General features: G+C 42.7%; 1 protein-coding gene across 5 annotated transcripts in view; it reads right to left on the bottom strand.

Moving 5' to 3' along the window:
• Positions 1–22,976, bottom strand: part of LOC133933093 (RNA-binding Raly-like protein) — a 74,326-nt gene extending 51,350 nt beyond the window's left edge. For 2 of the 5 annotated variants that reach the window (XR_009912019.1, XM_062380053.1), the window contains exon 1: positions 21,768–22,974. The gene's annotated coding sequence lies outside the window, so the exon portion shown is untranslated. Of the gene's footprint in view, positions 1–21,767 lie in introns of all 5 variants that reach the window. The other 3 variants (XM_062380052.1, XM_062380051.1, XM_062380050.1) reach the window with 3 other exon arrangements.
• Between the last annotated feature and the right edge of the window lie 4,694 nt (positions 22,977–27,670).

Below are 27,670 nucleotides of genomic sequence, written 5' to 3' on the forward strand. Positions count from 1 at the left end.
TTACTTTTATGGATCTATGAAACATACTGGTATGTGTAAGAGCAAATATAGAGATTGAATCTTCAGCAGCTTTGTGTAATTCTCTGGCTGCATGTTTTGTCTCCATTAAAAAACTGTCTACCACCCTCTCCCGACTGTAAATAGACACCTCATCCCGCCCCCTCATTTCATTTCCTTTAATTGCACAGCGTCTCTAGTACAACAGTAAAGCACAATTAAAGCAGTCTCAATATTTGCTGACAGCCGTGTGCTTTAAGGAGTTCAGGATGAAGAGGAGGAGCGGAGGCAATAAGATGAGCTCGATGAAGGGCTGATGCCTCTTTTACGCTTTTTTTATTATCTCTTACAATTGGGGCCATACAATTGCAGCAGGTAGTAATTGCTGCTAATTATAACCAAATCTCTCTCTCTCTCTCTCTCTCTCTTTCTCTCTCTCTCTCCAGCCAGTAATTGCATGGTACCGCTCCAGATTTTAAAAGCTAGTCGAAGCCCGAGCAAAACCTCAAGGGCCTCCCTGGGCAATGGAGCCCTCGGCGTACTTCATGAAGTGTAGCACTTCATTCTTTCTTCTTCTTCTTCCTCCTCTTCTTGCCGTGGCATATTTCCATTTATCAGGTCTACACTGTGAGAGCTGCAGACTTCAGTAGAATAGATCAGAGTTTGTCAAAGGGGTTTGTCAAATAGCAGCAGGCGAATTTGCACGCTCAAATGTGGACGCACTCATAAAATACACAAACAGGAGGACATGTTCAGCGGCGGACGTGCACACACATACACACACACACACAGATGGATGAACACAAGCAGAAAACACACACACACGCTTGTGCACAGACACAAAGGCAATGGAGAACCTCACTTGGCGGACCCGTCACAACCCTTCAAGTATAAGTTTTGACAGTTTGACAGCGCACGCTTTTTTGGTGTAGCAGTAGAGGATTATGGAGTGTGTCTGCTGCCGTCCACTCTTCTTCTCCTCTCAGAGACACGAAGCGCACGCACTGTACAGCTTGATGCAAACGACTGCGCGAGCGGGAGGAACTACTCTTGCATGAGACAAAACAAACAACGTACAAAAATAGACACACGAAAAAATACCGTCTCCGTGGCAGAGTTTCCATCCAGCGTCGTTATATGCTTTTAAAAAAACAAGACTGCAGTCACAAAAATAAGGCTCAGAAGTTACTGAAAAATAGTTTTAAATATCATACCTGGGAATCTGTTTGTGTCTAAGCAAAAGCTTGTCTGGTTTACAGAGACATGGAGCTCATACCTCCACTAAGGACCAGCAGCCTCTTTGAATTCTGCACCAAATCCATCAAGTTTGTTTGGACGTAGCTCTAAACTCACGAGCAGACATGTAAACTGGGGATTCTGTCCTAAATCCACAATATCTCTGCTACACACTGGTGGCAGTTCCAGGTTGGTAAAGGCCTAGTTAATGCTGTAATGCCAATGCATGTTGGGTTCGGGTCAGGTCGCCACTGTTCAGCAGCTGAAAAAATCCTGTCCTCCAATTTAAACCAGAATTTAAATCCACAATATAGAGATGTTTATTCGAATCTGCACCAAATGCACACAGACGTAAATATCAGTCCAACAAATCTGACTTTTTCTTATCAACCTCCAGGAATCATTCCCTGGGAGATCAATGTAAATGTCAGAGAAACTATGTGTCTGTGAAAGAAAGTGGAAACAAAATCCTGGATCCTGAAAATTCTTTCTCGACCCATGTCCTATCCGCGGACAGCTGTGGCACAAAGGGTAGAGAGGAGTGTCCTTCAACCAGGGAGTTGGTGGTTCAATCCCTGGGTTCCTCCAGACTGCATTTTAAAGTGTCCTCCAAGATACTGAACCCAGATTGCCCCTGATGGTGAAAGCAAAGTGCTGCAAATAGAAGCACTTTATGAATGTGTGTGGGAATGCTCCTATAATAGTCGATCAAATTGGAAATGAATACGAAACATTGTCCACATCTTTCCATCATTTTTTGTGGAAATCTAGTCGGTAGTTTTTTCTGCTCCGCTGCTGAAAAACAAACCAACAAACGGACGAAGAGAAAACACAACTCCTCCCGGCAGATAATAACTAAATATAAAAAAAGGATTCCAGGCACTTGTACTGACAGAAACCCTTCATTTCCTCTTAGCGCCACACTGTGTGACATGTTCGCCTCAGAGTGCTGTGCAGACGGCTGACCACATAATGACATACTTGCTGTGGATGAATGCTCACATCCTCCAAAGAGCAGAACACGAAAAATCAGTTCTTCTGAGGGGAGCGTCGCTTTGAGGGGTGGAACGCCATCTGTGTGACGACTGCTCCTCATTCCCCCCCCCCCCCCCCCCGATTGAAATGCACTGTCATGTCTCACATTCTAAATAAAGAAGACTTGAAATGAGAATAGGGGGAAGTGAACGACAAAAATTGTTTTTGCTCGCCGGTGGGGAAACGGCGACACGTGAAATCTGAAATCCTCGTGGATTAGAGGCTCTGTATCTGTCAAGCACTAAAATAACTGGAGGTGAAGTGAACCGCTAAACCTTCTGATCCTCCTCCCGCCTTCTTCATCTCCCTCTCGAGCCCTTATCGCATCATCCATTTCCTCACTTGTTTGTGGCTGTGAGTGACACCTCGCACTCAGCCTCATACAATATCAGTCAGATTGCATTATTAAAGCAGATCGAGCGCCGGAGGAACGGTCACGTGAGCAAAGCGCCACCGCGGCGGAGGCAGAGTGCGGGAGAGGTCACGAGATGATCAGAGAGCGGCAAGGACACAGATGACAGACGGGGACGCTTCACCACACCAACCACCGGGGAGCTTAAAATACATTGATAAACAGCTTCTTCACGGACGAGTGAATCCTGTTAATTTGTGGCGCTGCTGGAGTAATAACAAGTAGAACACAATAATAAGCTCCGCTCGTGGATCCTCTCCCTGGTGTCGAACAATCTTGTAATCGCCGCAAAATAAATCACCTAAAAATCTAATTCCCGCTCATCACGTTATTAGCCTGCTCGCGAGGGTTATGGATTGGCTTTAATGAAAGTATCAGTGCTGTCACAGGAGAACTCCCTGCTTTGCCTTGCAGAGTTGAAGAGGATTAAGGCCGGGTTGCCTTCATAGCTATAACCCGATAATGTGTATGACAGAGCTGCAGGCGGCTCAGTGTTTACTGCCTCACATCTCAGATCTGAGGAGCTCGGAGCAGCGGCGCAGACGGGCCCGAGGTTTTTCTCTCAATCACCTCTGCTCCCTCTCACACTCAATCATCACTGATAGCCTCTATATTAAACAGTGACTCAACGTACAGCAGCTCGGCTAACTCGCTAACGCACGGCTATTAAAAGAGCTTGTTTACTGATGAGAGTGTTACCAATGTTAGATGACGTGTAAATAGTAAAACCTGGTTGTTCAATTATTTACATTTTACGATGTTGGATGAATGTATTATATTTTTATCTAGATCTGGGATTTAAAGCAACATTAAGCAACTTTCACTAAGAAACAGCGCCCTCTACAGCCCAGTCTTCATGTCTCAGTGATTGACGGGTTTTCATGTCAAGAAAAAACACTTGGATCCCTTGGACAACGGATATTACCCATGATCCTCGGCTTCATGAACCCGGAGAGTTGCTGTTGTAACAAATCCACCAAACTCTGATTAGAATTCTTCATATTTTAAAAGTTTCCTGCTGAATATTGGAGATAAACTCTGTTTTTAAATAACTTCTAAGTCTTTTTTAAACTGATCTACGGTTCAGCTTCACTCTTCAACTCACTCGACCTGATTCTGAGACTCTCAGAGGAGATCCAACCCACTCACCAAAGTTACATAGAAAGAGAAAACATTCTCCTTATTCACTCAGACTAATATCCAAGCTGCTATTTTAAGGTCAAAATTAGATTTAACATCTTGCTCAAAAAGCAAGATGTTATTATCTTTTGAAGCAGCCAATTTGAACTTGTTGGCAAATGGTTACCTACATTAGAAATCATTTTAGAGTCATTCTGTCATCCAAGAAATTTAAGTAGAATATTTATCCCTTATGATATTTTCACGAAAAGATGAGCTACATAAAGTTGAGGCTCATAAAATCGAAACAAGGCGGTCAAGGGCTGAAGTGTCGCTGAAGGGAAAAGTCACATGTGTCAAATGATAATATTGTTTGTTTTACATAAGTTCTTTTGAGCAGAAGTTTTATGACAGAAGAATTGATGCAGCAATCATTTCATTGCTGATTTGGGGTCTGTGGTTATTTAAAAAGTCAGAGACAGAATCAGAAACTGCAGCAGAGAGACGTTTTCCATCTCTTTTCCTTCCTGTGACAACTGAGTGACGCTCAATAATGGATGTTAAAAAGAAGCAGGGACGCGGAGCTGCACTTTGTTGAATCCCGATTCGTGCCAGATGGATACACCGTGCAACAACTGTGACTTTGTCAGCGCTGACTGTAAGTAAATCTGATTCCAGCTTACCTCAGACACCGGCAGCGCTCTTTGTCAAGACAACAGGAGAAACGGAAAAGAACATGACTGGTACTTTGGGAAAAACGCTTTAGTGTGGTCAAAACCTTGAAGGTGAATAGCGACTGTCTCAAAAACAGTGTGTATATATATGTTATATATGAAGCTTTTTGACATTGTTGCCAGGTCTGCTTGCATCTTAATATATGAGAATAAATTCTAAATAAAACTGTGGATTTTCAGTCGTCTTCAGTTTTAAGTTATAAAAAGATTTAAGTATTTCAGCTGAATCCAGTCGGCACAGGTGCGTCTGGGCAATGAAGATCTTAACGAAAGAGATGACTTGCTCAGCTCCATTATTCACTATGCAGATGACATGTAATGACTTTCTCCTCCCGCTAACGACACGCCCGGGAGCCTATTGATGAAAGTGTATTTGGGCGTAATAGACAGGAGGTGAAGGGGGATATGATGGAAAATTATTCGAATGAACTTGAATCTCACTTTCTGCAGCGCATGAATAAGAAGAACAAGGCAAACCTGCCAGGATGCTTCACCTCATGCACAACTCTCACACTATTCACACTTCGGAGGCAAAGCTTTAGTATATAAATATATTTGAGCCTCTGCACCAGTTTAGCAGGAAGCAGGGTGTCGTTTTCACTGGGTCTGTGTGTGTGTGTGTTTGTACAAAATAACTCGATAACGCCTGGAAGGATTTTCACCAAACTTGCTGTGAATATCACTTGGGAGTGTATCTCCACATGATTCCTTTTCGGAAGTTGATCGGTCAAAGGTTTCTTGACCTAAAGAATCCAAAACTTCAACATTTTCTTCAGGCCTTGTTTGTGTCTGATGCTGAACCATGACCCTGTAAGAAAGTTGCATGTGAAGCTCCCCCCTCCTTCTCTTCCCTCTCTTCCCTCGTGTCTCCTTCTCTTTCTCATTCTCTCAACACAGAAATCATCTTGGAGGCTCACTGATATGTTGTTGTTCAATCTTTTTTGTACATTTAATTGCTTTTCCCAGTGGATGGAGTAAAGCACGCAAGAAAGAAACAAGCCAGAGGGTTCTTTAATTTAGACGATCAAGTCAATGATCCTGTTATTTATCTCACACTCCTCTGTATCTATCTCAGAGGAGGTCGTGACCTCCGACCTGGTGCATGACGATGCGTTGGAGGGCCCGCTCGCTTTCAGCACCTCCTCCACGTGATGTCACTTCTCCGGGGCACGTCGGGCACTCTACAGGCCGCCAGGCGAGCTCGAAACATGCCAACGTATTGATTTTGTGGCAGTTGTTAGAGTTGTAAGCTGCAGATTATTGTTGCAGCAACACATTCAGCCTCGAGGAGGACACGCAGTGCACCGTGGGGCAGCGTCAGGTCGTTGTGTTGTTTCTCCTGCACTAGTGTTATCGTGTTCACTCTCTTGTCGTTTTAAATGAGTCCGGATTGATTTGCAAACTGTCAAACCTCAGCTTGAGTTAAGTTGCCGTATGCAGTTTGTTGTTGTGCATGTTGTATTGTTTCCTGGTTTATTTGGAAACTCTCAACAACTCATTAACTAACTCCTAAGTCACTATATAGAGACCTCTGTATGGAGAACTTTATAGTGAGTTCATCAGAAAAGGAAAAAGAATGCTTTCTACACTCATTTGAATTATGTGAGACAACTATAAGGTCGGCAGGTGGAAAATCCCACAGTCAAGATCAAAAGATTATTTTACACTTAGTGTTAATATTTCAAAACATGTTAAATGATCACATTTAAATGTAGAATTAAACTAGTTTTTCTCAGTTTGTGCTGAGATTTCTTTTAGACTGATAGTTGAGTACTGAACTTTGAATAGCTTCACATTGAGCCTGTCCCTGGGTCCTGTACTTTTGACAATTGTAATACATACATACCAGACTCCTCTTTTATTCTGGTAATCAGAAAAATTCAACCAATTAGGGGCATTAATTAGGGAGGAGTGATTTCAGCCTTCTGATAATTTATAATTTTGTATTCTCCTGACTTTGGATCCTATCCTTTCTCTTTTCTCCTTTTGTTGAATCTGCATGTGTCTTTGTTTTAAGCTCTTTCTTTAGTCTCATTACGTAAGGTTTAAATTGTGCTGTAATCCAATCGTGAGCTGCTGGATTCTGCATGTGTGGGTTATCCGAGGACGTGGAGGTTCCCTGTGAGCAGATTTTAGCCGACACGTGTTCATCTTTAAATCAATAAATCACTACGGGCAGATGAAGAGGTTCATCTACATTCCTGGAGAACATGCTGCCCTGTGTATGACTAGAAAGAGGCCGAATGGACTGGGTCACTGGTGGACTCATGAACATGCTTAATATTCATGCCATTCTCACACATGTAGGAGCTCATGGATGTGTGAGTTAGGCTGTGTGTAAGTGACCTGATATTTGTAATGCATCTTAAAGAGCGAAAACACAATTTACCGTGAATACCTCAACAGAGAGCTGATCTCACTTTTTCATAGGAACCAAACATTTTAGAATAATCCATGTTTTAAAAAAAGATATAATTTGAGATATTGTGTTATTACATAGAATTTTTTTACGTGTTATTATAAATATATGCATAGATGTAATCAGTAACGTGAAAATCATGGTTCAAATGTGACTTATTTGCAGCAAAACCATAATGGACACCATCCAGAAAGTAATTTTAAATTTTAATCTCCAGTAAATACTGAAAATCAACCTGTGTTTTAATTTCCACATTCAAACCACAAACCACAACATTGACTCGAATTTATGAAGATAATCGACTAAGTCATTGAGACTATTTAAGATAACACTGATTACACATGAAGCATATGGATGTCTTTGCCCTGAAGAGTCATCACCATACTACACCCCCCCCCCCCACCCCCCCATCCCACATGTCTCTGCTAATTTGGCTCTAAACCGTGTTTTCTTAACAAGTGCTATTTTGGAGCTTCTGTGTTTTGACGGCTTTTTAATGGTTTGCATTAAAATCCCTTCTTCACGGGGGGAAGGGGGGGGGGGCTGTGAAGAAATATCTCCATAGAACTGTACAATGCATCAGAGGAGGGAGAGAATCTTAATATTCATCTGAAGTTACCCGCTAATGTCCTGCGGTGGGGTATGTTCATCAAATCCCAACTGTTTCTGCAGATGCTACACACTCTGTATCCCTCTGCCCGTAATCAATATGAGTGCTGGAGTGCGCTGCTTGGTGCTGCTGGGTCATGTTTACTATGCAGTGGATATAGCAGGCGCAGATCTTTACTTGCTGGCGTAGAGAATTCTCTTTGAACAACACAGAGGAAGCAGAAACTGATGCTGCTGCTGCTGCTGCAGCCGTTCTGCAGCTCGGCACTGTCCCGTGTTCACATCCGATATGTATGGAGATGTTTTGGGAAGATGTGATAATGCCGTGGAAGCACAGATGCAGGGTACGATAGAAATGATGCTGCATCCCTTTCCAATGGGTTTTAACGGTTGCAATATAGATTAAAGAACAATTTTGATATTTTTTATAAAATACTCGTTTCATCTAATGCAATGGTTTGAGATCAAAATGGTGCTTTCAGTTCCTTCTAATTTATTCTTTAATGTGACATCTCCTTTCACTTTCCTTCTCCTGCTTCAGACGTTCACTGGAGTTCTGTGGAAGCCTCTGAAATCACTGTAGTTACTGTGCACTTATATGGTGGAGAATCACTGTAATTGTGTTCCTTATATTTCCTGGATGCTATAGGAAGCTGAGATCTCTGAGCTCAGCGTGATGGTAGAGATATAACTGTGGCATTTTTTTATGGCGTTTTGGTCAGAGGAAGAGTTTACACAGAACGATGTGATGATGTGGCATGGAATAAAATAAATAAAGTGACAATAACATTCAAATGACTTCTACAAATATGGATTTTATTTGGTTATAACAGGCGGCAATTACAAATTATTAAACGCGTGCTTGAAAAAAAGTTAGTTTATAAACCAGTGCAACCGTATCGAGCTTTAAGAGAAAACTAACTTTTCTCCGTGTAACAAAGACAGAAACACCTGCAGGAAGTTAACAACACGGTGGCAACTCAGGGCAAAAGGCCACACACCAGAAGAAGTCATTAATATTGTGTGGAACCCGTGGCAGCCTCACCTCTCGCTTATTTCGTGGTCATTTTCCGCCTCAGCACAGTTAAAGTCTCCCAGTCTCTCTAAAGCCATGTTCGGAGCTCATGAAATATTTATGCAGCAAACAACAGTGTAATTATCCTCAAACAAAACGAGTACACAATGGCTGCAATCAAGCCACTTCTGTCTCTGCGTCAGTCAACCGGGGAAAGGTTAAGTTCTCCTCCCACTCCACTCAGTGCCGCTGACCTTTGCGGGGGTGATGTCTCAAACCCAGAAAAGAAAAAGTTTCCAAAGGCTCCAAATTTCCTGGGCACTTATTAAATCACTCAAACTAAAATCAGCCGCGGGGGCGTCTAAAAATAAACAGTCTCCTTTATAATGTGTGTGTGTGTGTCTGTGTGTGTGTGTGTGTGTGTGTGTGTGTGTGAATCCGGCACAAAGAGGCAGCCCTCAGCGGCTCCGTCTGAAAAAAAGCGCTGCCTGGATGAGACGATGACACATCCCAACACATTACTGTGACACTGGCGAAGATCCAAGCAGGAGACGCGACTTGAAAGCAAAACACGGCCACGCAGAGCCGTCCTCAGAACTTACACGGGAGTTTTGCTGTTGCTTCTAATGTGCTGATTTGCCTCATGAGACTCGGCACAGCTGGAGAAGGTTTTTGAATTTCCACCTCACGTCAGGACTCGGTTCGCTGGAGAAACAAGGTGTCGGTCTCTCCTGAGGTCTGTGAGATGAGCGGAGGACGAGCAGAGGAGCTGGTTCACAGGTTGAGTTACAGAGAAGAAGCGATCATGTTTGGTTTTTTAGACATTTATTTTTCCCTCCACGGTCGAGTTCAAAGTCAAGACTATAAGAGATAAAACTTTATAATCAGTGTAACATGAATCGAGTTGTATATTCTGAAACGTCCTGCACCTTGTGCCCCTGAACCAGCCTTATGTCTGTTTACTGTTCCCCCCGGAGATTATTATATCTTCATGAGTGTGAGTGGGTGTGTGTGTGTGTGTGTGTGTGAGTGTGTGCGTGGGGGGGGGGGGGTCTGCTGGTACGTCCTCGGTTGCTATGGCAACTGCTATCGGGGGAGCGGGCCAGCTGGACCCTGTCGATGTCTCCGCAGCTATCTGCCGTTTGTTAAGGCCTAATTGTACGTCTTTAAAAGCCTGAAGCTAATTAAAGACTAAAGATGGATAATTACTTCACATTTGCTCCTAAACTATTTTCTGCAAAGAATTAGAAATGTAAACTTCTCTGAGTGGGACGTCTTTTTAATAATGTTCTTACTGACATGCAGTATGGTTGGTAGATCCCGGTGGACGGTGACATCAGGAAATTGGGATCATGAGAAGATTGAGAAGTACCAATGGCAGCTGGAACAGATGTGGGAGGTGAAATGCAATGTGATCCCCATGGTAGTGGGAGCATTGGGAGGCTCCATCAGATCTCAGGGACTACATCTGAGGCCTCTGCCCAGTACTATGGGAACAACCCTCCGACACTGGGGCCGCTGGTGGAGGAGCCCGGCCTGAGAAAGACTCACCTCCCCATGTCTCATGTGTGGGGGAGGAGTGTCAGGGGGAAATTTACATTATATAATCTTTCTTTCTTATTTTGTTTTTGAAGTATGCGTGGGGCGTTTCCTTCTCCACACTGTTGTGCCCACACTGCGTCTCATTATCACAACAGCAGTAAATAACAAGACCGGTTAATGCACCGGCTGAAGCACCGCAGCTGTTCGGTGGTTACTGCTCGGACGCGTGGATGTTTAACGCACATCCCTGTGCTCGAATGTGCGTAGATGAGTCAAGACAGACTGTAGAGGCACGACAGACTCCCACCGATCCGGGCAATTTGTGAAACGCAGCGGCGTCACCTTCACAGTTCATCCCCTGCTGCTGAGGCCTGTCGCTGTGCCGAGCTTTAATGGCGTCTCCGGCCACTTCCAACCTCTCCCAACACCTCCTGCAGCACCTCCCCTTGCCTCTTTGTGCCACTGGATCTGTGTGTCAGAATCAAAGCGAGGCCACAAAAGAAAGAGGGAGTCAGCCCGGATGAGACGGCTGAGCCCAGGGAGCGAGAGGGAGAGACGCGCTGTGTGCAGTTAGTTGTGTAGTTGTGTAGAAAGGAGTTTAACTGGTTGCTGCTTTGCCCGTCTGCAGACACAGCTGGTGACGCTGTGATACAACAGACAAAAGGAAAAAAACTAAAGTAAAGTGAGGAGTAAAGCCTGGAGGCAACAATACAACATTTCTCCGAGAGCTAACTTAGTTTTTTCTGCTGTAAACATTTGTATTGAAACAACTTGATTAATTACTTCAGCTCAGCACAAGCAGCTCCCATATGTTCCTGTTTAGCTTCCTCTGATGGATTCATCGTATCCACGGCAGTGAAACACTCTGGATTTAATCTGTCATCGGCGATAAAGTGATTATTTAGTCCTCCTTGAATAGAAGATAGAATAAGCTCAGCTCTGGGTTTTTATTGCTCAGGGTATAGAGGGGGTCCTACCACCGAGGAAATATATAAAGACAAAAAGACAGAAAAGACGAGGCGGCGGAATGTAATTAATGAAGCAAAGGACCAAACGTCTCTGAAGGCTTCTGCTGGGATCTGTGAGGACGGAGCGATGGGGGGGACCAAACACCATGTTGCTTACTTTAGCGTTACATACTATATACTATAACATGTATGTATATATGCTTAGTCCCCCATATTTAGCACTATTAAGTAGTATATAAACATTTAAAGTTGTATGTAAGTAGTAACAATAATGTACATGTGTTTATTCATATATATGTTAAGGCTTTTGAAAACCCTGAACCTCCACGAAGGCCATTTTATGATGTATCTCCATATTGCATGTGTTGAATATCATGATTCCATCTGGATCCGAGCTAAATGTCATCTTTGCATAGATATTACTACTTTACATATGCCTAATTGTTTCCCCCAGAAAGATTAGTACATTATCTCCTGGTATGAACATGCTGAAAAACAGGATCCGCTCTAAACTGTTAAGGTTTCTTCTTTCTGTTAAGCCCAAACCCTCCAGGAATCTTCAGGGAAATCAGTATTTTTGAGTAATTTTGCAGACAGTCGATGATAAGTTGTGTTGTGATGACATATTTGTTGCCTTTAAGCTGCTCAGAATTGCATTATTTGGCTCTTTAGCATTAAAAGCTGAAGTATTTTCATTTCAATTTCAATTTTCAAAGTCTAAAATCCTATAACCAGCTCCGACAATCTGATTTTTTTCATCCAGAATAAACTTCAGTAATCTTTTTTCTGTCTATCCTTTTCTCATGTCAATCCTGTTTATTGTCTCGCTTCAGAATTTGCTCAAACTTTCATCACAATGAATAAAATAAAGTAAAATAAAGGTTATGTGTTCTCAGGCTTCTGCTCCTGTGTGTTTGGTAGGAGGCAAAGTGACTGACCCTGTGCAACTCTGCAGCCCGGAGTTCTGTTCTTGAGATTCCTGGAAAATATTTACGCACTGCAGCTCAACACACAGGCCCACACACACACACACACACACCCCTACACACAAAACACACACACACACTCATAAAGTGTGATGCATACTGGCAGCTGAAGGTTCAGTTTTACGATGAATTCTCCCCCGTCCTGCTCCTCGTGGTTTGGGGACCTTTGTTGCATCTTCACACATTTTTCTCCTCCTGTTAGTTTCCTTCTCTCAATGAAACTTTAATTGGAAACTGAAATTGCTTTTCCGATTGTTTGAACTTGCAGCGACTGACCTAATTAGTTGAATGATTACGCTCGGAGATCCCTGCCTAACTGATGTGACTAATTTGAATGAATATTTCAAACCCATGTCTGCAATTAATGCCGTTTACATATGTAATGCGTTTGCCTGATCCTTTAATTATGTTTATGTTCCCCGATGCTGCCCCTGACAGGTGTCTTTAAGAGGACAGCAGGAAGTCAGGCAGATGTCCTGGTGCGTCCACGTCATGTGAACGATGCAGGGACTCGAGCTGCAGGACAGAGCCTCACGTGGCTCCAGCATCTACGTCTGACAGAAACATTCACTGACATCCGCCGACTCGTCAGAATCTGACAGAAATGGATTTTCTATGCGGTTACTTCCCCTGTCGCAAAGAAAATAAAAACAAATCTTCTATTTATCTGCCCATAACTGTTTAGGACTGTTGTTATCAAAGATAAGACAAATACCTAAAAAGCTCATGTGACGTTTATTTTGGCTTTTTGACTCATCTCAAATTCCAACATGAAACCAGCTGCTCCACTTGATGTTTTTCTGTACAGTTCACTTGGTTCATAGGATTTTCACTGGAAAACCTCTGAGCTGAACTGAAGTGCTGAGTTGGATCTGGAGCGAGCGGAACAAAGCAGAACAGGAAGTGTTTCGTTTTCGACTCGGAGCAATGTCGATAACGTGCTTATGAGAAAAAGAAGGTGAGACCTGAATGATCTCCGGTTCAGATTTGCTCTTCAACTTGCTGGACCTGATTGTGACAGTTGAAGGTGTGACTCTGAGTGGAAGGGAATGAAAGAGGAAACATTCTCCATATTCACTGAAGTCACTGAGCCATCAAACTCAAGATGCTGTTTAAAGGTAAAGAAGTTGCATAGCGTTGCTTTAACCTCAAGGGGAATAAATAATTAAATCAACAGTCTTGATGTTTACAGGAGCTTCATTAGAACCTAAAGCTTTTTTGTTTGATTCTTCAATAAAAAAGTCAGAATCCAGATTCGTGTCTGTGCTCGGTGACGACGCTCATGATGTGTATTGGAGGAGATGGATGGAAACAGAAATAAAGGCTTTGACAGCCGCCGTTATCCACGAGAACAAACGACAACGAGCTCTTTGATTTCCTCTGATGTCAAAACCTGAAGGGAAAAGGAAAAATCAATATGAGGAACGAAGCCTTATTTACACGCTGCCACCTGATAGACCGTGGCTCTGTGCAAGATGTCAACAAGCTATTAATGTTTCAGGAGGCGACTGCTTTTTGAGGCTAAGTGGGGAATTAAATGATGGAGCTTCTATTTTTACCCACGAGCACGCTGGTGAGTACCAGCACCTTTTAGCGAGACAGATGTTTTTGTCTTCTTTTTTTCCCAAACTCACATTTCGCTCAGAGGGTCTGTGTAGCCTGAGTGTAACCAGTCGGACTTTTAATCTCAATCCGGCACGAATGCAATCCTGCACACGCACACAACCGGGATTATTTCATCTCGGCTGCTCTCGCTTTCCATCACACGAGCCGAGCGATGCTGTAGAGCGTAGTAGAAGAAGTTCCGTGTGTTACTTTAACCTGGTGGAGTCTCACAGAATGAAACAACCGCATTTCGAAAAATAAAAAAAGAGCCTCAAGTCCGTCCATATGCTGCAGTCAGTTAAGGATTCCCTGTCAGGCTCAATCAGGGTTCGAGTGTGCAGTGGAAAACATTCTCTCCATAAACCTACAGCCCCCCCCCCCCCCCCCCCCCGCTCCCCGAGTGAAGCGTTTGTTGAGGAGAAACATAAAAGGTTTGCTCGGCGAATTGTTCTCGCCCTCGGGGGTACACAGACTCAATCGCTAGCCGGCTAGCTAGCCCTCTCTACTCGAGTGCACCTGTGCTTTCCTTCGTGACAGACACGGAAAATTGAGGTCGTGATCCTCGTGAGTGTGTGAGTCAAGATGCCTCCGCGTTGAAATATCTCACTTTTCTCTCAGCGTCGGGTCACATCTCTTGAAATATCCATTCAGGCTGCAATATATATATAAACACACATGCACACACACACACACACACACACACACACACACACACACACACACCTTGTCTTCTTTACTGAGTACACACATTCACACTGTATTCTCTTCCTGTGAATCTGCAGCCCCCCCCCCTTTTTTTTAAACTTTTAAAAAAGTGGATGCAACTGAGCTCAAATTGAAGTTCCAGGGCATGCTTATTGATAAGAGATTTGATTTCTTGTATTTTAGTATTAGCGGTTTTTAATATCAGTTTTTCGTTGCGTTTTATAAAAAAATTAATCAGCAAAAACATCTTCTATCCGTTTTAAATTAAATTAATACCAGGATAAGGGGGGAAAAGGGATTTGAATTCTTTCCAGAGCCACTTTAATTTCCCTTTATTAAATCTAAGCAGCAGCAAGTCTTTAATGTAAGTACACCGGGTTCATCAGAATAAAGCACTTTAAAAACATCCTAATGCAATTTGGAGCCGACCGAATCCTGTAAGTGAACGAGGTTTGTTGTCGGGTGGAATCCTGCAAACAAAGAGAAGCTGGAACTTCACTTGTGTCCTGAAGAGCAGCTGCAGGAAGTGCACGTCCAATGTGAACATTATGTGCTGGGCCCCTCAAGTGCACATAGAAGCAAGTGGCCTCGAATGACAGAGACTCAATGTACAAATGATACAGTCGGTAAATACATCTATGTCCTTGTCATGTTATATCTCTCAAATCATTGTGCGTCTCCACTGTAGTCTCTGCTTCTTCCACTCGTCAGTTTCTGTCTCTTTGCATCTGTCTGTCTTCTTCCTCTTCGTCTATCGCAACTGATGTCAAGGTGCATTACCTCCATCCACTGTGTGTTCCACTGTCCTACTTCCTCCTCTTCATCCCTATTCAGCACTGAACCTCTTACTACCCTTGATGTTCGATAGCTTCTCCTTCGTCTTCGTTTCTGTGTAGTGGCGGATGGCAACCCACTGTGTTTGTTGTGTCCTTTCTATCGAACAAAATTCAGCCTCTGTATCTCTCTCCTGTCTCTGTATTGTCATTTTGCATCTTTCTATATGCACATGTTTCTCTCCCTGCTCTCTCTCCTCTGCTCGGACCAGTGGGTGGCAACCAACACAAAGGGGCATCCTCCTCTTCCTCCTCTTCTTCAAACCTCCTCGTCTTATTTTTGTCTCTATATCTCTTTAACAAACATTTACACACACTTAAAACTGCGTCTTCCAGGAGGCCAGAACAATATCTAGGTTATCGATTCTCCTGTAAATGTGTCTGTCCCCATACAGTAGAGTTTCTCTGTCTGTGGAGACGGTGGATGTGTCGGTGTCCCAGCATCCACACTGGTCCCGAGCAGGTGATAGACAGCAGGACGACAGTGAGAACAGCTGATCCCTGCAGATCCCGCCAGGAGCTGACCCAGATGAGGACGCTCCACTGTAATCGGCGTCCCTGAGGTAATGTAGGCGGGACATTATCCGCCTCGCTGCTTCTCTGCAGCATCTGGAGGCGTCGGCCACCTGCTCTGGAAAACCTCACGCTGCTCCTTGGCCTCTGTTCTCTGGGTTTGTTCCTGGACCCTGTGACCTTCACACAGCCTCTCAGAACAGGGTCACACATCTTCCTGAGAATCACAGACTCAAGTCTCTGTTTGTCTGTTGGTAAGTTAAAGGTTTGTCCATGAGGAGACACAGACCCAGTCACACTCAGAGGGCCCTGCACTAACCGCCCGTCCGGAATTATCAAGCAGCAAATGAAATGATCTCCCCAATTAGATGTTTCCCATGCCCGCTGTTCACACACCTATTATCGTCATACCCTGGTCACTTCTAAATTTCCAGTCGTGCTCACTTTGCATTTTAATGTTGAATTAAATTCGTCCCGTAGGTCACTTTCTGGCAATAATCTCCATTCAAGAACAATCAGAATCTTAAACTCGACAAACTGACCTGTGAGACCTGCTCTGTTATTTTCATGTTTTCTCTTCGGTATCAATTATGTTTTAACGATCCGTTTAGTATTTTATAGTCTTTGTTTGTTGATGCTCTGCTTCGTGCTTTACTGCTTGGTTTTGTTTGTTTATGTCTCAGAGAGAGGAGGATGACTTTTTCACCCTGATGTACGTGAGGGAAGGAAATTATGTTCTTTTCTGAATCCTTGATCATCTGCCTTTTAAAATGGTTTCACTCAGATTTCTGCTACGTTATTTCTGTCTGTACGTTCATTTTGTTCATTACACCTTCGCCCTATTTAAGCTGACTCTGCAGGTGTCGGTATCACTTCCGTTCCACTGATCCCCTCCACTACCCAGCATGCACCTGTAGCCTCCAACAGACATTAATAATCCCCATACTCTTATAAGAGCATTGACGCCAAACTTCTGCTGCTGTAGTAAACATGTCCGACAGGAGTTGTGAGACTGAAATGAGCCTCGGTTCTGAACGATTAGCACAATGAGGACGACAGAAGTTAACTTTAAATTCTGCTTCACAAATGATTCTGTTGCTGCCGAGGATCAGGCGACTGTGGTGATGTTTTATTCTCACAAGTCAGGAAGGAAAGACAAACTTCACAAATCGCTCTGCCAAGGTCAAAAACTCTGAAATTGTGATTTGTCTCTTTCATCCTCCGGCTGCCGCTCTCTGTCATTGTTATGAATCATTGTGTGAGCTTGTATAACGTTCATAATGTTTCAGCCACATTGTTGCTTCCTGCCAAAACATATCACCCACATTTCCATAACTCTACATTTAAATATAAATGTATACGCAGAGACATTCCATTATTTTCTAAGGGGACACAGGAAAACCAGCAGTCGTCTTGAATGCTTCCATTTTCCTGCCTGAGGGTAACAACTTTGACGATGACTCTCTGCAGACGGATGAGAAACACTATTAATGTGCCCAAAAGTTTGATGAAACAAGCTTCTCACACTGAGACTCATTATTTTTCTACAAATTACAGTTTGATAAGAGGACGTCGGGTGCAGGGAGGTGAGGCCGCTGCAGAGAACTCCACAGAAAACAACAGATCTATTCACCGGGAGCCACTGAGATGAATCTGTGTGTCATCATAACAACAGATTCTGAATTATTTGATCTCATGACGAATCTGTGCAGCGTCCCTGATGTAAACACATTTGTCTAATTGTAGAGATGAAGTTGCACTTTTTAGAGACTACGCTATTTTAAACAGCACACTTATGATGCAGCTACATGCAAAACTGAAAAAGCTTCAGCTGGCAGATATTAATGATGCATTCAGAATTCTGCTCAGGCTTCCAAGATGGACAAGTGTGATTCACGTGTGTGACAAATGTCTCGACCTTTCATGCTCCGCTGAGGAATCTTATGCACAATTTAATGTTTCCATAACCTCCTGAGACCCAGAGCTTTCGTTTATTATGCATTTTTTTATTTCCTCTAGCTGTTTGGGATGAGTACCTGTTGAGAATGAAAAATAAGCATCGTCTGAGAACAGGAAGTAGTTTATGAAGAAGAAATTATGTCTGTTTGATGAACTGGGGCTGAAACCGGTTTTCTGGATCAATACTTGCATAAATTAGACTTTCCTCCTTTGAGAAACAGTTCTATTTAATCAGTGTAAAAGTCACATGTGGGAACATCTCTGATGTATCTTCCTCAGCAGGTTTACATTCCTCCTTATCAGCGTTAACCTTATTTCCTCGAGAAGAGGAAACAGTAATTCCTCTGTGAGTTTGTTTGCTCCTGAAGGAGAAACTGAAGCAATTTCCTGCCCTAATTGATCCTTTGTTTAGGCTCCACTGATAAAGCACTGAGTTTCTCCTTTACACAAACACAAGCAAACACACCAACTCTCAATCTCTGACTTGTGTTCTATATTTACTCAAAGGTCAAATAGACGGAAATTAGTTTCCTCTACCAGAAAGTCACAGATTTAGAACTTCTCTCTGCCGTCATTAGCTTTTTGTCCCGTCAAAAAAGAATGATGCAGTCAAGACCAAATGTTAATGAAACGTAACCGAAGCCAGAGTTGGTGTGAAAGTCTAATAATACGCCGAGGTCTCAGCGTGTCAGTGCAGAAGGCTGATGCACTATAACTCAAACACTCCCATAATAGACAGAAAGTCATTTAGCCCGACTCTACACTTCAGATACGGGTTTAATTGCCCAGAATATGACGTGTTAGATCCACTAACTTGTCAAATGAGCAGCTCAGAAAGGGAAAGTAAAGTACTTAACACTTTTCAGGAGAATGAGACAAGGTAGAAGCTGTTTTATCTGTTACAGGGAGTTGTGGGGGGGGAGGGGGGGCTACTTATTTATAATTGGCTTTAAATGTGTTTTACATGTTTACAAATGAACCCAGAGGTACTGCTTCTTTAATAAATTAGAATGTGTATTTTCATGAATAAATACTTCAACAACACTCTGTAATCCAACAAATTGTACACACACACACACACACACACATACACACACATATTGTGCAAGATTAAATTACTCCAAAGCAAGAATTCAACATTTCACTGTTATTTTGCACGATTATTTGTTCTTATCTTGTTTTATATGCACTATTCTTATGTCACTATTGTATATTTATTTTGAATTTCCAACATTTTGACTGAGGTGTGAAGCTGCACAGGGACATTACACATCACCTTGAAGTTGGGGTTTGGTCTATTCATGCTTCCTCTTAATATTTCCCATTCTGACCTAACATGTTTGACTAAAGCTGGACTGAGAGAAAACCTTTCTAACACAAGCCTCAGTGCGTCATTGCACGTATCTGTGGGTTAACACATGTCCTTGATATGTGATGAACACAACATCCCAGAGTGAAGACACATCACGTGTATGAAAGATGCAAAACACAGCATATTAATTATGTTTCCATTTCTCCAGCTCAGTCAGGCTGAAGCTGTTGTTGCTGAGGAGCGGATGAACCGAATGTAAACACAGTTGCACACACATTCAGAAGTGCACACATGCAGATGCACACACCCGATTATTTAGCACATGCATTAGCGTGTACAACTTGTTCTGGTGTGATGTTTTATTCATGGTGGCGGAGGTAAAGCCACACGTGAGCTATTGTGTGTCTCCTGTGCGGGTCTGGCTCGGCCCAGATAACAGGGAACCTGCCTGGAGGGGAGACACAACACCGCAGGACGTAATAGAAGCTATCATGATGCTCAGCAGGAGACGTGTCCACGAGCTGGAGCTGTGGCAGAGACACCTCTTAACCCGGGGGTGTGAAGACACGTCGCTGTGTTGTGATGGAGCGACTCGAGGATCGAAAAGCAAGATGTGGAATGTTTGATTAAAATGTGTGATTACGATTTACACGGATTCAAAAAAAAGGAGCTATTGTAAAAGGCTCAGTTTGATTGAAGGAGGCAGATGTTTGTGATTCGTTCTGCAGAAGTGAAACAAAAAAGAGGAAGTAGATGGAATCACTCCGAGGCCTTTAGCATGAAAGTCATGTCCATGTTAGCAGATTGGACCAAACTAAACATTTTCTTAAATATGTTTTCTGACATTCTAGGTGTAGTTCTTATCACAGTTCTGCTAAATTTGGTTATAATCTATTATAATCTATATAATTTTATGCTATGACACATAATGATTGACAGCTGATTCTGACATGTGATTTGTCAAGCACAGATATCTGTGGGACCTCAGTGCTTCGGCTCCGTCCCTCAAGATGTCAGAGTTTGTAATTCAGAATATTTCAGGTTCATCAGTCGATATGAAAGAAGTGGACACGTGATGTTTATATACATTCTATGAGTTTTATTTTGAAAAGCCAAACTGATCTAAATCATTTGGGGCAATAACAATATAATTTCCCTCAATAGCAATATGAGAAAAGTTCAACCAATTTCAACCCTAATTGGTTTAAATGTTCTATCATCCTTCACTCAGGAGAGAAAACAAGTCTCTAATCTTCAGAGATAATACCCTGTCATTTATCAATTTAATTATCGATATTGATATTGGTATTTTGGGGAATTATCGCTCAGCCATAAAATCTAATCAGGCACAAAAAGTGAGAAAACCCTGAGTATTTGCTTGACAACCAAACTCTCAGGTCCCATCCCTCTTCAGACTCACACCAGTGCTTTGCTTCGTCTCCATGCGACCGCAGATAAACCCCCGACTCTAAAGAGGCACTTTCCACGCATTGTTTCTAAATTGTCTTCCAACTTAAGAAACCATTCAAACCTCCAGTGTGGCTCCTCGTCTATACGTCTGCTTTACGGCCTGCGTGCATCTCACAGGAGACGGGAGAATCGATGCCTGGCAACAGCTTCTCGAGACATGATAAGGACTCATCACCTCAATTGTGCTAATTAGTTTCCCTTCAGTTAAAAAGGTACGTTTGTAGTTCTATTCCATCTCGGTGCATAAAAAACTGCTCTGATTCTGATCTTCCACAGCAGCTTGTTTAATGACACCGGGACTTTACAGCCTGTGCTGAGACCTAATGGTCCGGTCTCCAATACTTTATAGGCCGGAAGTATTACACTGACAAAAAGCTGTGTTCTGTTAAACAGGATACATATGGATCAGAATGAGGGGAATAAAGCCAATATTAATCTTGATGAAGCTCAAGAATGATATAGAAACATATGGATTTCTGAATGGTTTGACTATGGACTCAGCAGCGTGGCAGTGATTCGTAAACAGAAACGACACACAGCACCTTTAGAGCCTATAAGACACAGAACAGGAAAACTACTGTGAAGGGTTTCAAGCTTTGACTGCATGATCTCTATTTCACCATGTTTGCATATCCTGCACCAATAATCTGAAGTTAAACCTGCTTCGCGGAGGATTAATACCCTCCTAAGACCTCTTCGAGTCCCGTCAGTAGCTCGATAATCATGTCCTGCAGCATCCGATTGAACTGATCTGTGAGTATTTATGGAAGCAATGAGGAGGGCACTTAAGTTTAGGGGGAAACTTTGCACACGCGTGACACAAACTGTGGTTATCATCCTGATTGTTTCCACCCACCGTGCTACTGCAGCTTAGAGAAACACTTCACTGCAGCAGCAATATAAATAGTTATTCCTGCCTGTGCACGTCGATATATGGATGGAGCCCTGGATACTTTATCTGTAGGAGTCATTAAAGTCGTTAGAGTGCATCCTTCCGAGGGAACCTGAATGCAGCTGCTTACATTCATTCCTCAGCTGCTCAGATTGTTGAACTCAACACACAAAGGGAACATTGTGAGCAAACGACCTGTGTGGGATTTTCCAACCCTTGTTCTTGATCGATAATTAGATTTAGGGATTGTTTTTTTCCGCACAGATCGATCACATGATCAGGTGATAAAGGAATCCTACATTCAGGCAGCCTCACAAAATAACACGTCAGCCACAGGTGCATATTTCTGTCACCTTAGTCTTTATTGTCAAATACAGAAACGTGTCACTTTATCACTCAAGCCTACCTGCAAAAGGGAAAATGTCTGTTCATCCTCGTGGACACATAAAAACAAAAACCTATGAACTCCCACAAGAATCAAAACTCCCCTCGTCCACCCAGCATCATAGTCATAAAAAAAACGACCACATCCAAAAATACTTGACACTGCCACCAGCAAAAGTATAAGGAGGAAAAAAATAAAGAGAAGCACAAAAACAAACCTGTGAGCTTGGCTGCAAGAAAAGTATCAGGTTAAAACGTTTTTTAAAAAGGACCGGATTCTCCCACAGAGAAAAGTAAAATGAAGGGTTTGACCGGGGAGATGCACCGACACATCAAAATCTCACAAAATCACAAAACTGGAAGGCAACGAACAACACTGCAAAATGCAAACCAAAGCATAGCAACAGCAGAAGTCGACAGAAACAAAAAAATAGATATATATAAAGAAAAAAATCAAAGAGAAAAAATAAAAATGTTTCAAAACCCACCAATAAATGTTGAAAAATCTCAATACTGACAAAACCTGCTTGGTTTCGACCCTCGAAACAAAACTGCAAGCGAGTAAAAGCCTCGTGAAGACCGATCAAGCCCCCGTGCACCCTCCTGGCACCGGATCAGAATAACATGCTAAAAACTTGAGAATCAAAAACCGCTGAAAACCACCATGTCACTGCTCAAATTCAAACACCAGCAAAAGGAGGAAAAACAAAAAAAAACGGGGAGGGCAATTAAAAAGACAAAAAAATGCTTACAAAAAAAAAGCCATTGGAAAGGTACTCACCGAGCGGGGAGTAAAATGTGGCGATAAAAATGTGATATGGCTCAAAAGAGAGAATGGCGGAGCGAGGCTCAGACGCTGTGGCTGTTTCTCTAGGTCTCTGGCTCCGGTTGTGTCATGTGACTGATTGAGCCGCGGCTTCCAGCAATAAGAGGCCGGTGAGCAGCAGCTGATGCGCGGGTGAGTTCTCTCCTCACGGCTCGGCTCGCTCCACAAGTCAATAAGAGGTAGTTCCTGCTCGTCCCGCGGTTCTGACTGAGCTGCCTCGTTCTGTTCGGGGGCTTCTGTCCTGTTTTCTTTTTTTTTCTGTTTTAAAGATGCAGAGCTCAGTCGGTGTCAGCGTCACAAGAGCGTCCACACATCCTGCTTCCCCGTTCCACTCCGTTCACTGGAGGAATGAGGAGGTCCGATGCACACGCGCGTGTCTGTGCTTAGAGGAGGAACCAGGGGATGGAAGAGGAGGAGAGATAAGGAGGAACCAGGGGATGGAAGAGGAGGAGAGAGCAGGAGTAACCAGGGGAATGGAAGAGGAGGAGAGAGCAGGAGGAACCAGGGGAATGGAAGAGGAGGAGAGAGCAGGAGGAACCAGGGGATGGAAGAGGAGGAGAGAACAGGAGGAACCAGGAGATGGAAGAGGAGGAGAGAGCAGGAGGAACCAGGGGATGGAAGAGGAGGAGAGAACAGGATGAACCAGGGGATGGGAGAGGAGGAGAGAGCAGGATGAACCAGGGAATGGAAGAGGAGGAGAAAACAGGAGGAACCAGGGGATGGAAGAGGAGAAGAGAACAGGAGGAGCTGGTCAATATCTGCTCTGTGAGAAAAAAAACAAAAATAAAACATCATCCTCCAGAGGAACAGGAGGAACTGTCCATCCTTAAAGATGAAGGGAGCTCTGTCCATGGTGCTGAAAACAATAACATTACCACTGTTATATACTGTATGATAAGGATCTGTCCATGGTGCTGAAAACAATAACATTACCACTATTATATACTGTATGATAAGGATCTGTCCATGTTGCTGAAAACAATAACATTATTACTATCATATATGATGAGGAACTGTCCATGGTGCTGAAAAAAAAATCATTAGTGCTTAAAAAGAATAAGGTTCTGCCCATGGTGCTGAAAATAATAACGTTTGTAAATAAAGGGATAGTTCACTGAAACACTGTAGATGAACTAATAATCTACTAACCAATATGCAGATGGGGGGGGGGGGGGGGGGGGGGGGGGGGGGTGTAGCAAGTGTCAGCCCAGACAATCAAACTCGACGCGAAACGATGTAATTTACACCATATTTTAGCTTAAATGTTGGCTACCGGAACTAGCGATGCTACCACGCACAGTGTGCACACTGTGGTTGCTGTCATGTCGTCCATCTTAATTTACAGTCTTTGGCGTCAGTGCTTGTTCATGGACCTCAAACTGCAAGAATCCACAAAACGATTTACAACAAACAACCAAATAACAGGGTGAATGTGGCTGTCAGTGTGCTCACGTTTCCTTTAACACACTTCCTGATGACTCCTGTATTTAAACCTGATTCTTTTTATTTATTTGTGCTAATTTAATGTCTCAGGTCCAGAATCTGAAGAGTTTTCTTTACGTTCCTGTAAAAAAAACATCTCTAGATCTCTGTCTCTCATTCGTTAAATTAACACACCTGAGAAATGTGGGTTATTGCTGATTGTGCCAGACAGGAAAGTAATAATGTGTTATTGATGCATTAACGTCTGACTGCAGTTGTCAGACACAATTCAGAGCAAGTTCAAGTAGCACACAGCGCTGGAGACAACTGTCACCATTCATTCATCATAACTGTGGTTGGTGCACTGTTTCCACCTTAAGCACTGTTTAATTTAATTTACTTTCCAGATCACATCCAAGCCTCTGGGAGGCGCAACGTAAAACGCTTTACAGTCTCTGAAGAATACACTGGGTGTCCAATAACAGTGATCAAACTTTGCCTGGAGCTAAATCGAGCAGCTTTATCACTGATTGTGTTTACCTCTTCGTTCACTTAGCCATCAGCGCCTGTTAAGCTGCTCTGGCAACAAATTGCAACGCACTGTTTTCTTTTCTCCTCTTTTTCTTTTTGTTATTTACCTCATTCGGTGTGATATATGTCAACAGTGTCGTCACACATTGCTCTCTGTGCCCGTAAACCTAACCTGACAGTCAGCGTGTTGTCTTGCCGGACATGTCAGAGCCTAATTATCGATGCCTGGGGGTGTTCGTGACCTAACTCTCTGTCAATGAGCTGATTCCGGTTGCTGCAGAGCCCTGACTTCAGAATCGAATTGTAAACAGATACAGAGATTCCAACACGTGGGCAGAGCAAAACATGGCAAAGAAAATGACGCAATTAAACCATAGCGGGCGTTAATCCACGTAATCCAACCCCACACTCTTTAATAAACAATAACACGCATGATAACAAAGTAATTCGCCTTCAAAATCGTCTTTTAACTTTCAACGCACGCTGCAACAGGTGAATAAATAATTTATGTCTCACTCCACATGTGGCTGTAAACAAGGGAGATGATTCAAGCTTCACATGCTCCTTGGAAGGTCGAGAGTGCTGAGTCGTCAGATTCTACTCTAAAATTACCTCAATGTATTTTCTGTTGCTAGTTTCACAAATTAAATAAAATATGAAGTCAAGCCCCATTGCCTGGTATGATATCCCCATCGGCTCGGCATAGCGGAGGGACCACAAATCGCCTTTGGCCGTAAAGAGCCAATCAGAGGCAGAGCTCAAAACATGTCGGCTCTGGGGCCTTTCTACACATCCACACGTTTCCTCTTGAGATGCATTGATCGATATTTTGCTGGTACATTATTTATCAGCTGTGTGCAACAAAAATACTGATTCTTATTGTGATTGATATGAGAAAGACGGCTTCATCTTGTGATCGCAGATGGACGAGCATGACCTCTATCAGGGAGACGTGTCAAGACCTCCTCTGTGGAGGGATGTGATCGTTTCAAAAAGAATGTTCCACAAAATATATCTTCATCTTTCTGCTTTTTGTGCGATATCTTGTGGTCATCACCCCACACAGCTGAGACCCACTTCATTTTTTGCAGCAGTAAAGGACAGGACCCTCTGGCAACACACACACACACACACACACACAAACACACACACACAGACACACACACACCTTTATAAGTATGGAATGAATTACTTTCAGTTATTATAGCAATGGCAGGATTTGTATTCTTTAATTAATATTTGTCAAGGAGTCTGCAGAAGTCATGCAGGATATTTTAATCAAAAATAAATGGAGTGTGCTCACGTAAGGGGATTTAATGCTCATTACAATAAATGGGTTACATTTACAAAATCTAGAGCTTGAGGTGCAAGGATTATATCTAATAAGTCAAAATACAAATTATACTCGAGAAGCCTTTTTTTTCCAATTGCCTGTGTTTGCTAATATCACCAGTGGGGTGTGGGTTTAGTAAAGTCATTGCAGGAAAGGCTTTTTTCAGCTTTATGCATAATTTAAATATTGGAAATGTGCGTGTGTGTGTGTGTCTGGCTGTGTGTGTGACTTTGTGAGATTCTGTGTGTTGGCTGGCTTGGTTAGAAAAATGTCCCTCAATGCATTTCCAGGGTTCAGACTCAACTGAATGGATGTCCCATGTGATTTTGTGGCACCTTCATTTTCATTCCTCCCTTTGTCCCTGTCTGTGGCTGCACTCCATCCGAGCCGACTGACACACAGAGGGCTACTGGGACCTCGGGCTGGTTCACTGACGGCAGCATCACTCACCCTGTTAATAATCGTCATGTCGGAGGATCAGCTGCTGCTAAATATTTAAGTTGTTATGAATGTTGAATTTTAAAGTCAGTCAGTCGGATACATGGATGGTTCTTCAAGGAATCTTAACGATATAATCCTTAAATTACTGTTCCACTAATTTAGAGTTTTATTACATTGACATATATAGTTTAAAATCACTGCAGCAGAACCAGAAAAAAACATCTTGATTGTATTCTTATATATGAGAAGATACACGAGCCTATTTTACCAAAGATGCAACTCAACATCAAGTTGGAGATTTGGATGTTTTAGCAGATATTGGTAGGAAAGGACCATTTATTCTTTTGGCATTTTTATCTTAAACCCTGATTTAAATGACAGTTTTAATAGACCTCCGGTTTTCAGAAAGCTGCTTCACTTCGCTCGGTTTTGTTCCTGGAAACACTGAGTGAACCTGTAGAAATCCAGTTCAGCACAAAGCACAACGAGGCCTCTGATGAACCAGTCAAGTCTCTTTTCAGATCTAAAACACAATGAGTTCTTGCTCAGCAATAGAATATTTAATGGGATTGTGATTAGTATTCCGATACTACAAAGGACTTTGTCCACCAGCAGAGGAAGTGCAGCAAAGTGAAATTTGTGTCATTATTCTTCATGGGACGGCATGTTCCACTATCTGTTCTCTTCTGTCTAACCTTCAGCTCTGGCTTATGAGATTCACTGCACATAACCTCATGATAAAAGCATCTCATTATACCAGGATGTTCACATTATAACAAGATACCGAGGCTTTAATTATTTATTTAGTGTGTTGCTGCGCTGCAGAATGTTTCCATTCACGTGTGGCTGTTAGGGTGCGATGCCATGGCTTCTGCATCGTAATGAAGCAGATGTTAGAGCCAGAACAAAAAAGATAAACTGTCTTCGTGACTTTCATTGGTGCGTCAGGAAATACTTTCATCAAAGTCACAAAGTGAGATCGATGTATCAGCGTTTTGAGATCCGCAACGTAAGCTCCGGATACATGATCCGAAATCGCTTCCTTAAGTCAGGTAAACACAGTGAAGCTCTTTATGTGGAACTTGGAAGCGAACATGTGTATTTTCACTTTAAGGGTCGTATTAGATTGTGAAAGTGCCAGATCATCTCTATGTGACATTCAGGAGGTCACTCCTCATCCTACACTTTTTTAAATTATCCAGTGATCGTATGATGTGAACTTTGGTCCAAAATAAGATGAGTTAAAGTGTTAATGTTTTATTATATCTTGTTTTCATTCTTTTGTCACCTGTAACATTTATTTTAACCACTGCTACAAGCATAAAGTTAACGTAGGTAAATAAGTTAAAATAATTAAAAAATACAGACAACA

The sequence above is a fragment of the Platichthys flesus genome, chromosome 21, assembly GCF_949316205.1.
Source record: "Platichthys flesus chromosome 21, fPlaFle2.1, whole genome shotgun sequence".
NCBI classification, from domain to species: domain Eukaryota; kingdom Metazoa; phylum Chordata; class Actinopteri; order Pleuronectiformes; family Pleuronectidae; genus Platichthys; species Platichthys flesus.